This window comes from Neophocaena asiaeorientalis, unplaced genomic scaffold (assembly GCF_003031525.2).
Source record: "Neophocaena asiaeorientalis asiaeorientalis breed wild unplaced genomic scaffold, Neophocaena_asiaeorientalis_V1.1 scaffold30, whole genome shotgun sequence".
In the NCBI taxonomy this organism is placed as follows: Eukaryota; Metazoa; Chordata; class Mammalia; order Artiodactyla; family Phocoenidae; genus Neophocaena; species Neophocaena asiaeorientalis.
Genome location: NW_020174923.1, coordinates 10,139,037 through 10,149,812, shown reverse-complemented (window position 1 = coordinate 10,149,812; position 10,776 = coordinate 10,139,037). Strand labels below are relative to the sequence as shown.

Here is a 10,776-nt window from a genome sequence, read left to right as displayed (position 1 = left end):
GCCCGACCTCGGGTGAGGGGCTGTCCCCATCCCCAACCCACACCCTCAGCCAGGATCCAGAGTCCCTGAACCTTGCCTCTCCAGCACTCTCAGCCTTATGCCCACAGCACCCTGTGCATGTTTGGGGAGAAGCATCTCCTCGGGGCATTTGTGGTCGGTTCTGTGTCTTGCTTTAGGAGAGTCAGTGGCCAATGGGGCTGGCTCAGCTGGGGTGTGCATGGATGCACACCCATGACAGGTGGGCCCTTGAAGCTACCAGGAGACTTGGAGAGGCAGGGTGGGGATGGGCCTGCTGCCGTGCTCCACTTATTCAAAGGTCTGTCGTGGTGGAGGAGGAAGTAGGTTTGTCCCTTTGTGTTCAAAGGTAGAAAAAGGATGTGTGGGTGTAAGCTCTAGGGAGACAGAATTTGGTTCTGTCTGAGAGATGCGCGCATCAGCAGGACTCAGGAGGCGGTGAGGACTCCGCCCCGGGGCACTGGAGCAGAGGCCGGCTGGAATGTGGGTGATGGAGGGGTGTGGGGAGACAACCCTGGCACTGGTGTAAGCGCCTGTCCACCCTTCACCTGCCAGGAGAGACCTACTCTGTGCACTGCTTTGTGTCCCCATACGTCCAAGTCCTAATTCCGGGGGCCTGTGAATGAGATCTTATTTGGAAAATAGGTCTTTGTAGATTTAATCAAGTTAAGATGAGGTCATACTGGGGTAGGGTGGGCCCTAAATCCAGAGACTGGCATCCTTATAAGAAGAGGAGAGGACATACGAAGATACACAGCCACGTAAGGGCGGAGGCAGGGATTGCAGTGATGCAGCACAAGCCGTTCCAGAGCGCAGAGCGCTGCCGACACCTTAGTTTCGGGCTTTTGGCCTCCAGAGCTGTTCAAGAATAAAATTGGTGTTGTTTTAAGCCGCTTAGTTTGTTACGGCGGCCCTAGGAGACAAATACATCTGCCAAGCAGGTCAGTGTCCCACCTTCTGGGTCCCTTAGAGGATGGAGAAGACAACAGGGGACTCTCTGTGCAAAGTGCTAGGCCGGGTGCGGCCCCAGGAGCCCACGGCTGGCTCCTCTTAGAGTCTTCGGTGCCTCATTCAGCATGAAGAAGCCCATGGCTGGCAGCCCGAGAGTCAAGGGAAGCCTGGCCTGTCCATCTGTCCATCAGCACAAAGGCGCACCTTTGACGGAACTGATGTGGCCACAAGCGCATGCTTATTGAGCTACACTTAAGCAGGGCCCCTCGGCTGGCAAATTTACAGGATGTGGTGGTGCATTTTACTGGAACGCAAATGTATGTTACTGGTGTTGCCAGGACTATGTGGCACAAGACAAGGGTGTGAGTTGGGTGGTGATTAGTATAATGGGGATTCTGGGGTCAAACTGTCAGGCCAAGGGGATGGTAACGTTTCCTCCCTGTCCCCCTGTGGGGTCTCTGAATTCTAGCCATGAATGGAAGTGGGAAGGGCGAGGAGAGAGAGTCTCTCGGTGCGTAGGAAGCTGTGGAGGGAGGCACTGCGCAGACGGACCTGCGGCGGCTACTACTCACAGGCAGGGGGCTGGGCTCCTTGAGTGGTCTGCACGGAGGGAACCAGCCCCTTCCCCAGAGGCTGGCTTGTGACTGGGGGCTCAACTGCTCCCAGTAGAAGAGGGGCCCCTCCTACTGCCTGGCGGACCCACTGTCCGTGTGGACTCTTCCAACTCTGCTCAGCCAGTGGCCCCACAAATGCAAATGCTGCAGGCCTCCCAGGGCCCTGGCACAGGCCATCCCTGTGTTGGAATGGTCATCCCCACCCAGGCGACTTTGTCCTTGGGAGTTGACCATTCTGTCTTGCCCTGTGCCCCCCCAGAATGTGGCCTGGCCAGGCCCTCTGGCCATGCAGCTGACCTGTGAGCCCAGGAACCCCAGAGGGGCAGCTGGGCCATTTTCTACCCTCTGGATTACCTGTGGACCCAAACGTTGGGGTGAGTGCTCTGGGGGATGAGCGAGAGGGTGAAGGGTAGTGAGAGTGAAGACAGCCGGCTCCTGGTGACATCTCCCGAGGGCAGGCAGGGAAGAGCCTTGCTGGGGAGAGGGCCCCACAGGCTGACCAGCTCCCAGGGGCATCTGGGCCTTCCCCCTTCTTCTTACTGACCTGGGCTTGGTGCAGGTGTCCATCCTCCCACCCCCTCGGGCAGGGCTGGGGAGAGTGAGGCCCACCCTGACCTCAGGGCCGAACACTTGGTCCATGGGAGATCCTGTGCTCTTAGCTGTGACTGGTTCTGCCTAATGGGACAAGAGGAGTATCTTCCAGCAGGGAGGGTCAGCTTCCGTGAACACTTCTTGGCTTCTAAGAGAGGCCTCAGGACGTTGTTATGGATCTACCGCAGCCATCCTGCTTCCAGCCTGACGGGAGGGTGCAGAGCGGGCAGGGGGCAGAACCTGTGTCCTTGTGACACAGAGAGGTGCTGAATCACCCAGCCCTGCACCAGCCGTGGCCTGGGCTTCCCGTCGTGTAGCATCACTCTTGGCACCAGGAGGCCTACATATCAGCCCTTGAAGCTGTGTCTCCCGGGGCCACCAGCACCCTGAGTCCCTGAGCCCTGTTCTCCCTGGGTTCAGCCTCTAGGGAGCCACTTGTTAAAGTGGCTCCCACCTGGAAAGAGATCCTAGCTTTATTTCATACATGGCAGGTTGGCATTTCCCTAAAGCAGCTTCCCTAAAGTGCACAGAAAAGATAAGCAACAAACCAGAAGCCACTGGTGCTTGGCGCCCATGATGCTTTACAAGCTTGGATTTGGGTCACAGTGAATCTAAGGCTGGCACAGCTTACGGCCAGTCACCCTTGGTTCTGCCTCAGGACAATCTCGTCCTTGGATTTTCAACCAAGCTGCGGGGACCAGTGGTAGGAATAGCTGCTTGCTGGTCCTGAGGCTGGACTGGGGGGTGGTTCTCAGCCCCTCCAGCACCCGGGCTCATCCTACTCTGGTGAGGGCCTGAGTCTGTGCAGAACTGCTCTCAGGGCCCCAACCCCTGGTCCCTGGAGAGGAACCCCGTGTTTTTGGCCCCAGGATTTCTCCTGACCCTGCAGGAGCCCTTTTTGTCCTTCCTGGAGTTGGCCCTGGCTCTGGCCCTTACAAGCCTGCTGGTGTTCTCTGTTCATTTCCCCCTGTTCTGTTGGGCTCACGGTGGGAGAAGAAGGCTGCAAACACGGTGAGGCCATTGTGGGAGGGAGCCCGGGAGCTCTGCCCGAGCCTCATCCGTGAGCAGCCCTGTTGGGCCGTCCCCAAGCTCTTTGCACTTCATCTGTCGTCATCGTGAAACAGCAGACCCAGCCTGAGCTCCCATTTCATATTTGAGGGACACACCTCCTTCTGGCAGAGCAGCTGTGAGTCCTGGGTTCAGGTTCCTCACTCCTCCCACCTCTGTATGTGCCCCCGGTGGGTCTCTCCTTGGGGAATGGCTTGACAAAGTCCAGATGACTGCAATCTTACCGTCCCCAAACTACCCTAGACATCTTACCTGAGGTCTTAGCCTACTTTGGCTGCCATGACAGAATACCACAGACTAGGTGGCTTAAGCAGCAGAGATTTATTTCTCACAGTTCTGGTGGCTGGAAGTCTGAGATCAAGATGTGGTGTGGTCAGGTCCTGGTCAGGGCCCTCTTCCTGGCTTGCAGACTGCTGCTTTCTTGCTGTCCTCACATGGTGGGGAGAGGACTCTGGTGTTTCTTCCTATTAGGACACTAATCCCATCACGAGGGCCCAACCCTCATGGCCTCATCTAACCCTGATCACCTTCCAAAGGCTCGACCTCCAAATACCATCGCATTGAGGGTTAGGGCTTCAACATACGAATTTTGTGGGGACACAATCATTCAGTCCATTAAACCTGCGGTAAGAGGAAGTCAAGTCAGCCCTTCAGAGCTATGAGGTTGTTTGTTTCTGAAGACATTGCCAGCCAAGGGGAGCACCCCCTACTTTGAGCTCAGATCAAGGGTAGAAATGTTCATAGTTATAAAGGTCAGTAGCAAAACCTTTTCATCGTTGCTCAGAACTGATTACCTTTCATACACATACATCCCCACCCCAATCTCACTCATCCATCAACAAATCCTCAGATATCCACCATCACCTTTATACACACACACACACACACACACACACACACACACACACACACACACACACACCCCTAGACATAACCCCTTATTGTTTTAAACTACTCTATACTGTTGCTTCTCAGAACTATAGGGATCACGCATAGGTAGACTAGAAGGTTCTTAGATGCTCAGATCTGGCTATTTTCATCATTGATCCATTTCAGTAAGAGAAGATCTCAGAGAAGGGGGCTCTCTTTTGAGTGTCATGTCTTTAAGTCAGGTTTGGTTTTTTTAATATTGTAGAATTTGGACTAAAGAGGAAAATAACTTTAAAAATCATATTTTTCTGTAACTGTAGAGCTGATTTGTTGACAAAGATCATTTTCCTATTTAATGCTTAATTGCAGTGTTCTGTGTTATAAAATTTTACTCTCCTGTCTTCAGCTGTCCTTTTAGTATCCTTTGGCCAATTCAGCCATTTAAAAATGATGTTGTGGAAGAATACTTAGTGATTTGTTATGAGACATAGTTAAATGGAAAAAAGTTACAAAATGGAATGTACAGTATGATCCCACTTGGTACCAAAATATATATTCTATGCATAGGAAGGTCTGGGAGGGTATATATGCTCAAAATGTTAACAGGAGTTATTTCGGGGTAGTGTGATTGTGGGTTATTTTAAATTTTCTTCTTTTTGCATATGTGTAGTTTCTAAATTTTCTGCAGTGAATATGTATCACTTTTATAATAAGGACACAATTATAACTACAGATCTTGCCAAAGGCTGCTCAGACTCCCTGACCACAGGGGGCTGAGGTCGCCCCTCCTGTGCTGTACAGCTCCCATGCTCAGCCCCAGGTGCCTTGGGGGCCACACACCAAAACCTTCCCTCCCACACTCCTGGGACTCTGGGCTGTGCAGAGCTGATGCTGGTTTTCCCTAGTATTGAAGGGACCTGGAGACCCCTCCCTGGGGTGGGGTGGGTTTATCACCACCCTCCTTGACGGGCCTCTAGTCCTCTATTCTACCCATGCCAGCCAATGGGTGTGCTGGGGGCATGGCCGGGTGAGTCCAGGGACATGGCCAGGGCGTGGTCTCGGGAGGATTTCTGAGGCCTGAAACCCCCATTGCTGGAGGAGGGTGCTGTCCCATCGCTAGGGTGGTCCTGTGAGAAAAACAAAGTGCAGAGGCTGCGTGGTAGAGAAGGTCAAACCCCAGTTCCCCCACCAACTAGCTCGTGGTCGACTCTCTGAGCCTCAGCTTCCTTAACCTACAAAATGAGGGTGATGCTGTGAAAATGAGTTGAAATATGAGGGTCAAGTACCTTGGGTGGGGCTTGAAACAGGACAGGTGCTGAGCACACATGCATCCTTTTTCTGTCCTTTAAGGAATGTATAATCCAGTTGGGGACACGCCCACCCTGGTATAAACCAGTAAAGTCCACTGGGAGAGCTTCTGCGTGTCAGTGGACATTGAGCTCCAGATTGCTCAGAGCTAGTTCAACAGCAGTCACCCATTCTTTAACACACACGCGTGCGTGTACATACACGTTTTTAATAGTCGCCTGACAGAAGAAATCATGGAGCAGGAACTGGTCCCTGTGGCCTTGCTTGTGTCCTCGGAGTCTACTGTGCGGGTGATTCAACAGTAGCCACCCCTGGACAGGGCAGCAGTCATGCTCTCCAGCATCATCAACACGGGGCCCAGAGGCCAGAGCCCCAGGATTACTCCTGGCTGGTCTGTCCTGGACAGCGGCTGCAGGAGCAGAGGGAGGCTCCCTACTTTGAAGGCGTGGGCCTCTGTCACTGGCCTCTGTCACCTTCCTCTCCTCTGACCTCCCAAATGTAGTCTTCTGCCCAGTCCACTGACCTTGGACCTTGGATCTGTCCACTTCTGTCCATCTCCTCGGCCACCAGCACCATTGTCAGCTTTCCTGCCTGCAGCCTTGATGCTTCTGTCCTGCAGAGAGGCGTCTTCCCACACTGCAGGTCTGCTTATGCTGACCCCTGCCTCACCCGCTCTGTGCTGGCCAAGGGCTCTGCACGGTCCAGCCTGGCTTTGCTGCAGGACACCCCAGCCTGCCTTTAGGGCCATCATGTGGTGGATGTTACAACAGGGAAACTGAGTCTACCTCTCCCCCTCCCTCCCCCACTCCTGTGCAGTTCTCATGCAGATCTATCACACAGCAGAGGACACCTTGTGATGTCCTGGCGAAGCAGGTGAGAGGTGTGAGGGTGCTTCTGGTGATACCTCCCTACAAAAAATCAGATGAGGGCTAAAGAAACGCTGAGGAGAGCACTGTGCCATCTGTCCCGCTTCCTGGAAACCTGAGCCCTGACACAGCAAAATCGAGACATGAGTGTTCAGATCACAAGAGGACCCTCTCTGGCTGCAGCCCCCTCTTGAATTGGTGTTTGCTCGAGCCCATTGCTGGTGAGCATGTCTGTGTATGTGGAGGGAGCTGATCGGCGAGCTGGCCAGGAGAGAAGTGTTTCTGAGATGGAGGTGAATCACTGTGAACATGATTGGATTTACAAAAATTGGTTTGACACAAACTTTCAGGAATCCATCTGCGCTCCATGAGAGGTAGAGCTATTCCCTTGTCTAGATTCCCAGGAAGCTTATGTTCTGGGGAAACTGGGTGTATTTGCTGCCAAAAGAGGCTCTATTTTTAGCCAAATGTGAGAAAGGGAAGGGGAGCCCAGAGGTGGGGGCCGAGGTGCCCTGGGTGGGGACATGCTGGCGGGAATAGTGGTGAAGGGAGCAGCCTTTGGGCTGGGGATTGCGACCCGGCCTCAGAGTGTCTGCTACCTTTTTCCTTTTGGGAAAGACGTTCCCTTCTGCAAGCACCTCCGTGGGCTGGGGTGTGATGGTGCGGCCATGAGTGGATCTTTCTGTCTCCTCCCCCTACCCATGCACTAAGATGAATACCAAAAGCTACCAGCCATCACGCGTTCTAAATTTACAGGGTGCTTGTCCTTCACTGGTTGCTTAAAAGTGAAGCTGCCTTAGATGACGAGGATGCTAAAGCTGGAGGAGCATGGCAGCTGCCAGCTTCCTGGGCCCCACCTGCTGGCCTGGGCCACCCTCTGAGTGCTGCGACCTCCTCACCCCACCTGGGACCTCCTTGGCAGGGCTGCGATCAGAGGCCGCGGGGAAGGATGGGCTTGCAGCAGGAGCCCCTCCCCTGAATGCAGGCACAGTCTGTGCGGGGACTGAGAGGTAGGGTCTGGCGACTTGGCAACCACACCGATGTTTCTCTGTGCTGCACCTTCCAGGCGGGAGCCTGCTGTTCTCTTTTCTTCACTGCCAGAACCGGCCAAGTCCTCGGTCTGGTGGAGCCCCTGGACTGCAGGGTCAACGCTCCAAGAGAGCTTGGGGGGCACAAGCAGACACCACCAACCCCAAGCTGCTTAGGGTCCACCGCTGAAAACAGACCCTCTTAAAATGCACACGCCCTTGGAGGAGCTGCCCCCCGAGCTCCCGGAGGTCCATCATCTGTGCTCCTTCAGCACTCTGCACACCCCTTATGGTTCTGTAATGATGATCCATATGGGCTTTATCACGGTTCCCCCAGCCCTGCTGTGGGCACCCTGAGGGCTGGGACAGAGTCTCATTGTCTCTGAAGCCCCAGGGCCTACACGGGCCAGCACCCAAGGGTAGAGTGAGTGAATGAACTGGGGGCAGACCACCACCCGCCCTGGTTTCTCCTGGTCTGGCTTGTAGGGCTGGCTTGCCTCTTGGTGCTGAATTTCATGGACGGATTTCATCACAACCTCAAAATAAAAGACTGTCAACTGAGCCCCAGGTGAGCAATCACTGGGCATGGGCTGAGGCACGAAGATGGAGATGGCAAGATTCTGGCCCATATGCATCTCATACGCTCATGGGGGGCTGGCAGGTGTTTATTCACAGAGAGGACCGAGGGCCAAGGCGATGAGAGAGGGTGAGGAACACGGCATTTTCAGTAAATCACCCCCTCACCATCCCTGAAACACACATGCAAAGATTCATTGCAACTCTCCATGGCAGGAAGGGCCGCTGGCCTCCCAGATGCGCAAGACCAGAGGGAGGAGGCCCAGAGGCCTGGGATGCCTGGACCCTTGCAGATGCCTGGGTTCGGGGGAGGTTGGGTGCGTGTGGGCAGGAGAATGATGTGGGATTCAGACAATGGATCTAGGCAGGCTCAGTGGATGGGGCCATTGGACTCCAGGGCCAAGAAGCCCTCAGAACAGGGCCCCCTGGCTGGGTGTGAACCAGTCACCCTTGTGGGCTGGCTGGACAATCAATTGTAGATGAAAGTTTCTCCCTAGGTTTGATTTTTGTCCTAAAAATGTTCTGGCCACTTGGGTTTTTATCTTTATTCTGGAATTCTCTTAGTTTGGGCTTCCTGTCCTGAATCACATCAGAAATACTCTACCACTTCACAGCATGTTCCCTTCTCTGAAAACACAGTTTACTTCCAGGTAACAGTGCAGGTGCCTGACCCTAGCTTGGCCTCTCCAAAGGTCACAGAGTGCCTTTGCTTTGCCAGAAATGAGGTTTTCCTCCAGGGCAGGTAAGAGGAGAACACTGCTGGTGGGTCCTCTCTCCATGGTGGGGTGCATTTTTGTCTTTGCATCCCATTAAAAATCCCCCCATCCAGGCTTTGTGTAAGTTCAAACCAGCTCTCATAGAGTTGAAATGCTCTGGAGCAGGGCTCTGCAAACTTGTTCTGTCATTGGCCAGGTAGTCAGTATTTTAGGGCCAGACGGTCTCTGTCACAAAACAACTTAACTTGGCCGTCAGCGTGAAAGCCACCTTAGATAATACGTAAGTGAACGAACGTGACTGTGTTCCAATAACTTTGTTTATAAAACAGGTGGCGAGCTGGGTTTGGCCCCTAACGTTGATTTGCTGACCTGTTCTGGAGCTTCCAGGGACACCCAGAAGCTATCAGGCCCATCTTCCTCCCTTTGGAGAATGAAAGGCTCTTCTTCCTTTTCTCCCTCCTTCCTCCAGCTCGCTTAGAGCTCCCTTGACTGGTAACGCCCCAGACGTTCCCCGGCATCACCTCCCATGACATGTGTGTAGGTCTAGCCCATCATCTCCTTTAGAAGGTCCCTCCTCTTGCACAGACTTGCATCTGCTACCTGGGTCTGCGGCCAGCTGCTTCCACATGCCTTCCCGATTACACGGGCCACCTCTGCCCTTCAGGACTGGCCAGCTCCTGCATTGGGCACCTCGCCGGTGGCCAGCTGCCCCACCCCCACTCTAGGTCCCTCCCTTCTTTGTCTGAATCCCACTAGGCACTCCTGGCCCCCAGTACCCCTCTCTCCTGGGAGCCACAGAACTGGTTCCATGGGTGTTTGAAAAACTTAGGTTCTAAGTGACAACTTTTCTCTGAATGCCTCTCTTTACCTCTTACTGGAAGTCAGACTTTGCTTCTTGACTGTCAGACCTCAAGCCCACCTGTGAGCCAGGTGATGTACGTGGGGTGGGAGGGGGGAGAGGGGTAAGCCCTTGTTGGGCTTTGCAGCATCTTGTCAAACAAAAAGAAAATGATCTTTTTTCCCCCCTAACTTGTTTTTGGAAATAACTGTAGACTCGCAGGAAATTGAAAAATCAGTGCACAGAATCCTAGGTACCCTTCACTGGGGTGAGAGTGAGTTTTTGATGGCAAGAGTATCCTTTGGGTACTAAGAGAGGTCTTAAAAGAAACAGTTTGGAGTTGACTCCGAGTGATGTTTTCCTGTCCCATCTGCACCTGCTCACTGCGCTACCTGGGGGCAGTTACTTAGCCCTCCTACCTTCATTCTGTCAGGTAGTTTTTGAGCATCTACCCCGAGGCCCTGAAGCAGGGGCTGGGGGCACAATGGGCAAGGAAAATAAACACCACCCTAGTTACACCAACACCTATGAAGTTGCAGGTGGGAAGGAGAGGCCCTTGGAGGGGCTGTGATGGGGAGGTGTCTGCAGGGCCCCACTCCCCTTAAACCTCTAGGGGAGAATCTTTCCTGGCCTCTTCTGGTTTCCGTTGGTTGCTAGTAGCCCTCGGCGTTTCTCGGCTTGTAGCTGCATCACTCCAGCCTCTGCCTCCATCGTCACATGGCCTTCTCCCTGACTCTGTGTGCTCTCTCTTCTTGTAAGGACACCCATATATTGGATTAAATGCCCTACTCCAATTATGACCTCATCTTAACTTACATCTTATTATATCTACAAAGACCCTGTTTTCAAATAAGGTCACATTGAGAGGTACCAGGTGTAGGGGCTTCATCATATATTTTGGGGGGGGGACACACCGACCAAGCAGAAAGAGGGAGAGGCCAGGATTCCGTGTTCCACTGGGACCCCGCTGTGCCCTCTCCCCTCTTCTTGGAGCCCCTCCCGGCTTGTTTTAATGAGGTGCTGCCTAACAGCAGACTCAGTGAGAGGCAGTAACAGGCGCACTCTTCTATTATTGTGGCTGCCAGCACTCCAGGACCAACTGGGTTTACAAAAATAAAGTTGTATCATCTGCTGCATGTACCGCATCCCCTAAAACAGGTTATTAAGGGGAAGTGGGGAATATCGGAAGCAGATGGAGGAGTCTTTGATTTGCATAAGGTGCCATTTGCATGGCTCAGAAGCCTCCAGGGAGGGAATAATGTATAGAAATACACATACGTAAGCCCTTGGTTGGGAAACAGAGGCACACTGATCAACCACAAAAATAGATGCGCG

The 10,776-nt window shown here is 53.4% G+C and overlaps 2 non-coding genes across 2 annotated transcripts; both read right to left on the bottom strand.

Moving 5' to 3' along the window:
* Positions 1-3,951: 3,951 nt before the first annotated feature.
* On the bottom strand, positions 3,952-4,021 carry LOC112410550 (small nucleolar RNA U2-30). Its single transcript, XR_003005449.1, has one exon. It is a non-coding gene; the product is annotated as a small nucleolar RNA U2-30 (small nucleolar RNA).
* Positions 4,022-4,208: 187 nt separating this feature from the next.
* LOC112410552 (small nucleolar RNA U2-19) lies at positions 4,209-4,287 on the bottom strand. Its single transcript, XR_003005450.1, has one exon. It is a non-coding gene; the product is annotated as a small nucleolar RNA U2-19 (small nucleolar RNA).
* Positions 4,288-10,776: the final 6,489 nt, after the last annotated feature.